This window comes from Arachis stenosperma, chromosome 10, assembly GCF_014773155.1.
Source record: "Arachis stenosperma cultivar V10309 chromosome 10, arast.V10309.gnm1.PFL2, whole genome shotgun sequence".
Classification (NCBI taxonomy): Eukaryota; Viridiplantae; Streptophyta; class Magnoliopsida; order Fabales; family Fabaceae; genus Arachis; species Arachis stenosperma.
In genome coordinates, this window is record NC_080386.1 from 112,707,786 (window position 1) to 112,717,811 (window position 10,026).

The 10,026-nt window shown below is 42.1% G+C and overlaps 1 non-coding gene across 1 annotated transcript; it reads right to left on the reverse strand.

Moving 5' to 3' along the window:
- Positions 1-1,345: 1,345 nt before the first annotated feature.
- Positions 1,346-1,453, reverse strand: LOC130959609 (small nucleolar RNA R71). The gene has a single exon (XR_009078681.1). It is a non-coding gene; the product is annotated as a small nucleolar RNA R71 (small nucleolar RNA).
- Between the last annotated feature and the right edge of the window lie 8,573 nt (positions 1,454-10,026).

The window sequence follows — 10,026 nt, forward strand, 5'->3', positions numbered from 1 at the left end:
ACGCCAGCCAGGGTACCTGGTTGGGCGTTTAACGCCCAAAAAGGTAGCATTTTGGGCGTTAAACGCCAGAATGTATACCATTCTGGGCGTTTAACGCCAGGATGGTGCTAGGGGGAAGATTTTGTTTTCAAAATCAAATTTTTTCAAGTTTTTCAAAGTTTTTCAAAATCAAATCTTTTTCAAATCAAATCTTATCAATCAAATGTTTTCAAAATCAATTTCTTTCCTTTTTCAAAGATACTTACTAACAATTAATGATTTGATTGAACATTTTTTGCCTTTTCTGTTGAGGAAGGTTTTATGTTTGAATCATATCTTTTCTTGTTAGGCAAGTCATTAATTTTTAAAATCATATCTTTTCAAATTGTTTTCAAATCATATCTTTTAAAATTGTTTTCAAATCATATTTTCTCAATCACATTTTTTTTAACCAATCATATCTTCTTAATCACATCTTTTTCAAAATAGTTTTCAATCAAATCTTTTTAACTTCTAATTTCAAAATCTTTTTCAAAAATCACTTGATTTCTTTCCCACTCTTATTTTCGAAAATAAATTAGTGTTTTTAAAAAAAAAATTTCAAAATCTTTTACTTAATTTTCGAAAATTACTTCCCTTCTTCTCACATCCTTCTGTTTATGGACTAACACTATCCCTTAATGCAAAATTCGAACTCCATCTTCTTTGATAAGTTCGAATTTTCTACTTCTGTCTTCTATTTCTCTTCTTCCTCTGACACCTCAAGGAATCTCTATACTGTGACATAGAGGATTCCATATTTTCTTGTTCTCTTCTCTTTCATATGAGCAGGAACAAAGACAAAGGCATTCTTGTTGAAGCTGACCCTGAACCTGAAAGGACCTTGAAGCGAAAGCTAAGAGAAGCTAAGACTCAACTCTCTGTTGAGGACCTGACCGAATTCTTCAAGGAAGAAAAACCCATGGCAGCCGAAAACAACAACAATGCCAACAATGCAAGGAAGGTGCTGGGTGACTTTACTGCACCTACTCCCAATTTCTATGGGAGAAGCATCTCTATCCCTGCCATTGGAGCAAACAACTTTGAGCTTAAGCCTCAGTTAGTTTCTCTAATGCAACAGAATTGCAAGTTCCATGGACTTCTAATGGAAGATCCTCATCAGTTTTTAGCTGAATTCTTGCAAATCTGTGACACTGTCAAGACTAATGGGGTAGACCCTGAGGTCTATAGACTTATGCTATTCCCTTTTGCTGTAAGAGACAGAGCTAGGACATGGTTGGACTCACAACCTAAAGAAAGCCTGGACTCTTGGGAAAAGCTAGTCAATGCCTTCTTGGCAAAGTTCTTTCCACCTCAAAAATTGAGTAAGCTTAGAGTGGAAGTCCAAACCTTCAGACAGAAGGATGGAGAATCCCTCTATGAAGCTTGGGAAAGATACAAACAATTGATCAGAAAATGTCCTTCTGACATGCTTTCTGAATGGAGCATCATAGGTATTTTCTATGATGGTCTCTCTGAACTATCCAAGATGTCTTTGGATAGCTCTGCTGGAGGATCTCTTCATTTGAAGAAGACGCCTACAGAAGCTCAAGAGCTGATTGAAATGGTTGCAAATAACCAATTCATGTACACTTCTGAAAGGAATCCTGTGAACAATGGGACTAATCAGAAGAAAGGAGTTCTTGAGATTGATGCTCTGAATGCCATACTGGCTCAGAACAAGATATTGACTCAACAAGTCAATTTGATTTCTCAAAGTCTGTCTGGAATGCAAAATGCACCAAACAGTACTAAGGATGCTTCATCTGAGGAAGAAGCCTATGATCCTGAGAACCCTTCAATGGAAGAGGTGAATTACCTAGGAGAATCCTATGGAAACACCTATAATTCTTCATGGAGAAATCACCCAAATTTCTCATGGAAGAATCAAGAGAGACCTCAACAAGGTTTCAATGACAAAAATGGTGGAAGAAACAGGTTTAGCAATGGCAAGCCTTTTCCATCATCTTCTCAGCAACAGACAGAGAGTTCTAAGCAGAATATCTCTGACTTAGCAACAATGGTCTCTGATCTAATCAAAACCACTCAAAGTTTCATGAATGAAACAAGATCCTCCATCAGAAATTTGGAAGGACAAGTGGGTCAGCTGAGCAAGAAAATTACTGAACTCCCTCCTAATACCCTCCCAAGTAATACAGAAGAAAATCCAAAAGGAGAGTGCAAAGCCATAAACATGGCCGAATATGGAGAGGAAAGAGAGGAGGTGGACGCCACTGAGGAAGACCTCAATGGACGTGCACCAACCTCCTCTAAGTTCCCCAATGAGGAACCATGAGAATCTGAGGCTCAAAATGAGACCATAGAGATTCCATTGGACTTACTTCTGCCTTTCATGAGCTCTGATGAGTATTCCTCCTCTGAAGAGGATGAGTATGTCACTGAAGAGCAAGTTGCTAAATACCTTGGAGCAATCATGAAGCTAAATGACAAGTTATTTGGAAATGAGACTTGGGAGGATGAACCCCCTTTGCTCACCAAAGAACTGGATGACTTGTCTAGGCAGAAACTACCTCAAAAGAGACAAGATCCTGGGAAGTTTTCCATACCTTGTACCATAGGCACCATGACCTTCAAGAAGGCTCTGTGTGACTTAGGGTCAAGTGTAAACCTCATGCCTCTCTCTGTAATGGAGAAGCTAGGGATCTTTGAGGTACAAGCTGCAAGAATCTCACTAGAGATGGCAGACAACTCAAGAAAACAAGCTTATGGACTTGTAGAGAATGTTTTGGTTAAGATTGAAGACCATTACATTCCTACTGATTTCATAGTCCTAGAAATTGGGAAGTGCATGGATGAATCCATCATCCTTGGCAGACCCTTCCTAGCCACAGCAAAGGCTGTGATTGATGTTGATGGAGGTGAACTGATCATTCAAGTGAATGAAAAAATCCTATGTGTTTAAGGCTCAAGGATATCCCTCTGTCATCATGGAGAGGAAGCATGAAGAGCTTCTCTCAAAACAGAGCCAAGCAGAGCCCCCACAGTCAAACTCTAAGTTTGGTGTTGGGAGGCCACAACCAAACTCTAAGTTTGGTGTTGAACCCCCACATTCAAACTCTAAGTTTGGTGTTGGGAGGTTCCAACACGGTTCTGAGTATTTCTGAGGCTCCATGAGAGTCCTCTGTCAAGCTAATGACATTAAAGAAGCGCTTGTTGGGAGGCAACCCAATGTTTTATAGTTAACTATTTTCTTTTGTTATTTTATCTTTTTTGTAGGTTGATGATCATAAGAAGTCACAAAAACAATGAAAAAAGCAAAAACAGAATGAAAAACAGGAAGAAAAACAGCACACCCTGGAGGAAGAAGCTGCTGGCGTTTAAACGCCAGTAAGCCTAGCAGTTGGGCGTTTAACGCCCAGTCTGGCACCATTCTGGGCGTTTAACGCCAGAAAGGGGCACCAGACTGGCGTTAAACGCCAGAAAAGGGTTAGAACCTGGCGTTAAACGCCAGGAATGGGCACCAGCCCGGCGTTTAACGCCAGAATTGGCTCAAAACATGATTTTTGATGCCATTTGGTGCAGGGATGACTTTTCCTTGACACCTAAGGATCTGTGGACCCCGCAGGATCCCCAAACAACCCCACCACTCTCTCTTCTTCTTCACCCATTCACCAATCACCTCAACATCTCTTTCTCTTCACCACTCACATCCATCCTTCACAAAACACCACTTCTTCCCCTCTTTTGGCCGAACCTCTTCACCACCTCCATCTCCTCCATTTCTTCTTCTTCTACTCTCTTCTTTCTTCTTTTGCTCGAGGACGAGCAAACCTTTTAAGTTTGGTGTGGTAAAAGCATTGCTTTTCGTTTTTCCATAACCATTTATGGCATCCAAAGCCGGTTCAACTGAGAAGGCATGACCTCAAGCCCATCACTAAGAAGAAGATGGAGCAAGCAAGAGACCCCTCTCATCAAGAAATCCCTGAGATACCCCAAGGGATGCACTTTCCTCCACAAGACTATTGGGAGCAACTAAACACCTCCCTAGGAGAATTGAGTTCCAACATGGGACAACTAAGGGTGGAGCACCAAGAACACTCTATTCTCCTCCATGAAATTGGAGAAGATCAAAGGATCATGAGAGAGGAGCAACAAAGACAAGGAAGAGACATTGAGGAGCTCAAGCACCCCATAGGATCTTCAAGAGGAAGAAAGAGCCGCCATCACTAAGGTGGACCCGTTCTTTGATTTCCTTGTTCTTTATTCTTCTGTTTTTCGAATTTTATGCTTATGTTTATCCATGTTTGTGTCTTATGATCATTAGTGTCTTAGTGTCTATGCCTTAAAGCTATGAATATGAATCCATCACCTTTCTTAAATGAAAACTGTTTTTATCACAAAAGAACAAGAAGTACAGGATTTCAAATTCATCTTTAAAACTAGCTTAATTAGTTTGATGTGGTGACAATACTTGTTGTTTTCTGAATGTATGCTTAAACAGTGCATATGTCTTTTGAATTTGTGGTTCATGAATGTTAAAATTGTTGGCTCTTGAAAGAATGATGAAAAAGGAAACATGTTACTGAGGATCTGAAAAATCATAAAAATGATTCTTGAAGCAAGAAAAAGGAGTGAATACAAAAAAAAAAGAGAGAAAAAGAAGGAAAAAAAAAACGAAAAAAAAGGGAGGAAGAGAAAAAGAAAGAAAAAGAAAGAAATAAAGTTGTGATCCAAGGCAATAAGAGTGTGCTTAAGAACCCTGGACACCTCTAATTGGGGACTTTAGCAAAGCTGAGTCACAATCTGAAAAGGTTCACCCAATTATGTGTCTGTGGCATGTATGTATCCGGTGGTAATACTGGAAGACAGAGTGCTTTGGGCCACGGCCAAGACTCAATAAGTAGCTGTGTTCAAGAATCATCATACTTAACTAGGAGAATCAATAACACTATCTGGATTCTGAGTTCCTAAAGAAGCCAATCATTCTGAATTTCAAAGGATAAAGTGAGATGCCAAAACTGTTCGGAGGCAAAAAGCTACTAGTCCCGCTCATCTAATTTGGAGCTTAGTTTCATTGATAATTTGGAGTCTATAGTATATTCTCTTCTTTTTATCTTATTTGATTTTCAGTTGCTTGGGGACAAGCAACAATTTAAGTTTGGTGTTGTGATGAGCGGATAATTTGTACGCTTTTTGGCATTGTTTTTAGTATGTTTTTGGTAGTTTTAGTTGAGTTTTTATTATATTTTTATTAGTTTTTAGTTAAAATTCACTTTTCTGGACTTTACTATGAGTTTGTGTATTTTTCTGTGATTTCAGGTATTTTCTGGCTGAAATTGAGGGATCTGAGCAAAAATCTGATTCAGAGACTAAAAAGGACTGCAGATGCTGTTGGATTCTGACCTCCCTGCACTCGAAGTGGATTTTCTGGAGCTACAGAAGCCCAATTGGCGCGCTCTCAACGGCGTTGGAAAGTAGACATCCTGGGCTTTCCAGCAATATATGATAGTCCATACTTTGCCCAAGATTTGATGGCCCAAACCGGCGTTCAAAGTCACCCTCAGAATTCCCAGCGTTAAACGCCCAAACTGGCACAAGAATGGGAGTTAAACGCCCAAACTGGCACCAAAACGGGAGTTAAACGCCAAGAAGAGTCTCTACACGAAAAATGCTTCATTGCTCAGCCCAAGCACACACCAAGTGGGCCCGGAAGTGGATTTTTATGTCATTTACTCATCTCTGTACACCCTAGGCTACTAGTTCTCTATAAGTAGGACCTTTTACTATTGTATTTTCATCTGGGTTCTTCTGGTTCCCTCTCTGGGGCCGAAACCAATGATCACTTTTGTTCTTATGTATTTTCAACGGTGGAGTTTCTACACACCATAGATTAAGGTGTGGAGCTCTGCTGTACCTCGAGTATTAATGCAATTACTATTGTTCTTCCATTCAATTCCGCTTATTCTTTGCCCAAGATATCACTCGTTCTTCAACTTGATGAAGGTGATGATTGACGCCCATCACCATTCTCACCCATGAACAAAGTGACTGACAACCACTCTTGTTCTACAAGCATCTGAGGCTTAGTGAATATCTCTTGGATTCTTTAAAAGGAATCTTCGTGGTATAGGCAGGACCTGATGGCGGCATTCAAGAGAATCCGGAAGGTCTAAACCTTGTCTGTGGTATTCTGAGTAGGATTCAATGACTGAATGACTGTGACGTGCTTCAAACTCCTGAGGGCGGGGCGTTAGTGACAGACGCCAAAAGAATCAATGGATTCTATTCCGGTCTGATTGAGAACCGACAGATGAATTCCGCTATGCTGTGACGGAGCATATGCAATCGCTTTCACTGAGAGGATGGGAGGTAGCTGCTGACAACAGTGAAACCCTACACGAGCTTGCCATGGAAAGGAGTAAGAAGGATTGGATGAAGACAGTAGGAAAGCAGAGAGACGGAAGGGAAGGCATCTTCATACGCTTGTCTGAAGCTCTTGCACCAATGATATACATAAGTATCTCTATCTTTATCTTTATGTTATTTTCGTTCATCACCATTATACATTTGAGTTTGCCTGACTGAGATTTACAAGATGACCATAGCTTGCTTCATACCACCAATCTCCGTGGGATCGACCCTTACTCGCGTAAGGTATTACTTGGACGACCCAGTGCACTTGCTGGTTAGTTGTGCGAAGTTGTAGTGATCACAATTTCGCGCACCACAAGGCCTCATACGGAGCCATTCCGATGCTCGCATGATAACTATTATTGTATGCAAACTCCACTAATGGCATATACCGATCCCAACTCGCCGGTTGATCCAAGACACAAGCTCTCAACATATCCTCTAGTGTTTGGATCGTCCTCTCAGATTGACCATCTGTTTGAGGATGGTAAGCCGTGCTCAAGCTCCTTCTAAAATGCACCCCAAAACCTTGAAGTGAAACGAGGATCTCTATCAGAGATTATAGTAGCAGGTACACCGTGAAGTCTCACAATCTCCTTTATGTATAACCGTGCTAGCTCCTCAAGGGTGTAAGTCATACGAATGGGCAAAAAGTGAGCTGACTTCGTCACTCGGTCCACAATCACCCAAACAGCGTCAAAACCAGCCCTAGTCCTTGGCAATCCTGACACAAAGTCCATTGCAATACTTTCCCACTTCCATTGTGGAATCTCTAAAGGTTGCAACATCCCGAAAGGTCTTTGATGTTCAATCTTTACCTTTTGACAAGTTAAGCACTTTGAAACATATTCCGCCACATCGTTCTTCATACCCGGCCACCAAAACATCGGCTTCAAATCATGGTACATCTTAGTACTTCCTGGGTGAATGGAGAATCCGCTTTTGTGTGCCTCCTTTAAGATATCTTGCCTCAAAGTGCCAACATCTGGCACAATGATCCTACCCTTGAATCTCCATAACCCATCTTTTTCTTCCGACACTCTCCACTGTTTTCCTTGCTCAATGGCCGGTAACACTTTCCATAATGCTTCATCATTTTGATGAGCCTTTAGGAGTTCGGACTTAAAGTCACTTGAGATTTCTAATCGGCTCAAACATAAAGTTCCGGATACTTCTCGAGCACCAATTTTAAGACTCTCGAATCCCTTGAGCAACTTCTCCTCTTGAAGCATCATCCAAGCCGCATATAATGACTTCCGACTCAACGCATCCGCCACTACGTTTGCCTTTCCCGGATGGTAATGCAACTCGAGGTCATAGTCCTTCAACAATTCCATCCACCTTCTCTGCCTCATATTAAGCTCTTTCTGATCAAAGAGATACTTCAAGCTCTTATGATCAGAGAAAACTTGGAACTTAACCCCATAGAGATAATGCCTCCACACCTTCAAGGCAAACACAACCGCAGCGAGTTCCAAATCGTGCGTAGGGTAACTAACTTCATGAGGTCTCAACTGTCGTGAGGCATACGCCACCACATTATGGTGCTGCATCAGCACGCACCCTAGACCCTTCAATGAGGCATCACAATACACCTCAAATGGTTCATTCGGCTCGGGTAACACTAACACAGGTGCGGTGGTCAACTTTTTCTTCAATGTCTGAAAGCTCTCCTCGCATTCAGGAGTCCAAACAAACGGAGTGTCTTTGCGGGTTAACTTTGTCATTGGCAAAGCTATCTGTGAAAAGCCCTTGATAAACCTTCGGTAATAGCCAGCTAAACCCAGAAAACTCCTTATCTCTGTTACGGTGGTTGGTTGTTTCCAATCCATCACAGCCTCCACCTTAGTTGGGTCTACGGCTATTCCCTTCTTACTCACCACGTGACCCAAAAACTTCACCTCACTCTTCCAAAATTCACACTTAGACAGTTTTGCATAAAGTTTCTTCTCCTTTAGAATCTGCAATACGGTCCTCAAGTGTTCCGCATGCTCTTCTTCAGTCTTGGAATAAATTAGTATGTCATCAATGAAGACAACAACGAATTTATCCAGAAACGGACGGAAAACTCTATTCATGTAATCCATGAATACCGCAGGAGCGTTCGTCAACCCAAAGGACATCACAGTGTACTCGTAATGACCATAACGAGTTCTAAAAGCGGTCTTAGGGATATCCTCACCCCTCACCCTTATCTGGTGATAACCGGATCGCAAGTCAATCTTGGAGAAAACTCCAGCTCCTTGTAACTGATCCATGAGATCATCGATTCTTGGCAGTGGGTACTTATTCTTTATTGTAATCTTGTTCAACTGCCTGTAATCCACGCAGAGCCGCATACTCCCATCTTTCTTCTTTACTAGTAGCACTGGGGCACCCCACGGAGAGACACTTGGCCGTATAAAATTCTTTCCCAACAAATCCTCTAACTGAGACTTTAGCTCGTTCATCTCTAACGGTGACATCCTATAAGGAGCACTTGAGATTGGTCCCGCCCCGGGCACTAACTCAATAGCAAACTCAACCTCTCGGTTAGGTGGAAACTCATCAATATCATCGGGAAACACTTCCGGAAACTCACACACAACCGGAATCTGTTCCAACCTTTGATCATCCCCCGAAACGCCCGCGGTTAACAACATGATACCCTGACATTCGATTCCAGAACAGTTCACCATCATCGAGTTCAAGTAATAATTATTCACCACGACCGGCCCTTCTGTATCTTCCGGCATAAAGTACACCGACTTTGTAGAACAATCAAGTAGGACATGGTTCTTAGATAACCAGTCCAATCCCAAGATAAGATCAAGACCGATCATCGGCAAGCAGACTAAATTATGAACAAAATCACACTGCTTGAACTTAAAGGAAACTTCCGGGCATCCTAGCCTAGTTACCATGGCTTCATGGGTAGCATTGTACACTCTTAGATCATAACCTAAGGTTACAATCTTCAAGCCTAACTCATGGGCTTTCTCAAATGCAATGAATGAATGTGATGCTCCCGAATCAAATAAAGCATTTAAAGTTCGACCAGCCATTTCACAGTTACCTCTAATGAGTGTCTCGGATCCCTCAGCACCTATAGCTAAAGTAGTGAACACCCGACCAGTCTGCTGTGCCTTCCCAGCACCTTGTTTCTGCCTCTCCGGACAACTTGCGGCTTTATGCCCCGCCTTTCCACAATTGTAGCACAAACCCCATCCGGCCTTGCATGGTGCTCCCGGATGGTGACTTCCACACCTAGTACAAGCTTGATCATTCTGAGGCTGCTTCCCAAACTTCTTTCCTTGGGAGTTGTTGTTGTTGGGCCTCCTGAAAGAGCCTCCCCTCTTGAAAGACGGACCTCTAGGTGCAAAGCTCTTCCCTCGGTTCTGTGGGAATGAACCTTTGTGAATCCCTTTCTCGGCGGTTGCCCTCTTCACACACTCTTCAGCAACTCTACACTTGTTCACCAATTCGGAGAAAGTCCTAATCTCCATTGGTCCCACTGAACTGAAGATATCACTCCGGAGTCCTCCTTCATACTTAACACACTTCCATTCCTCATATTCCACCGGAGTCCCTTGGCACATACGAGAGAACCTGAACAGCTCCTCAAACTTGTCAGTATACTCTAATATGGACATAGTA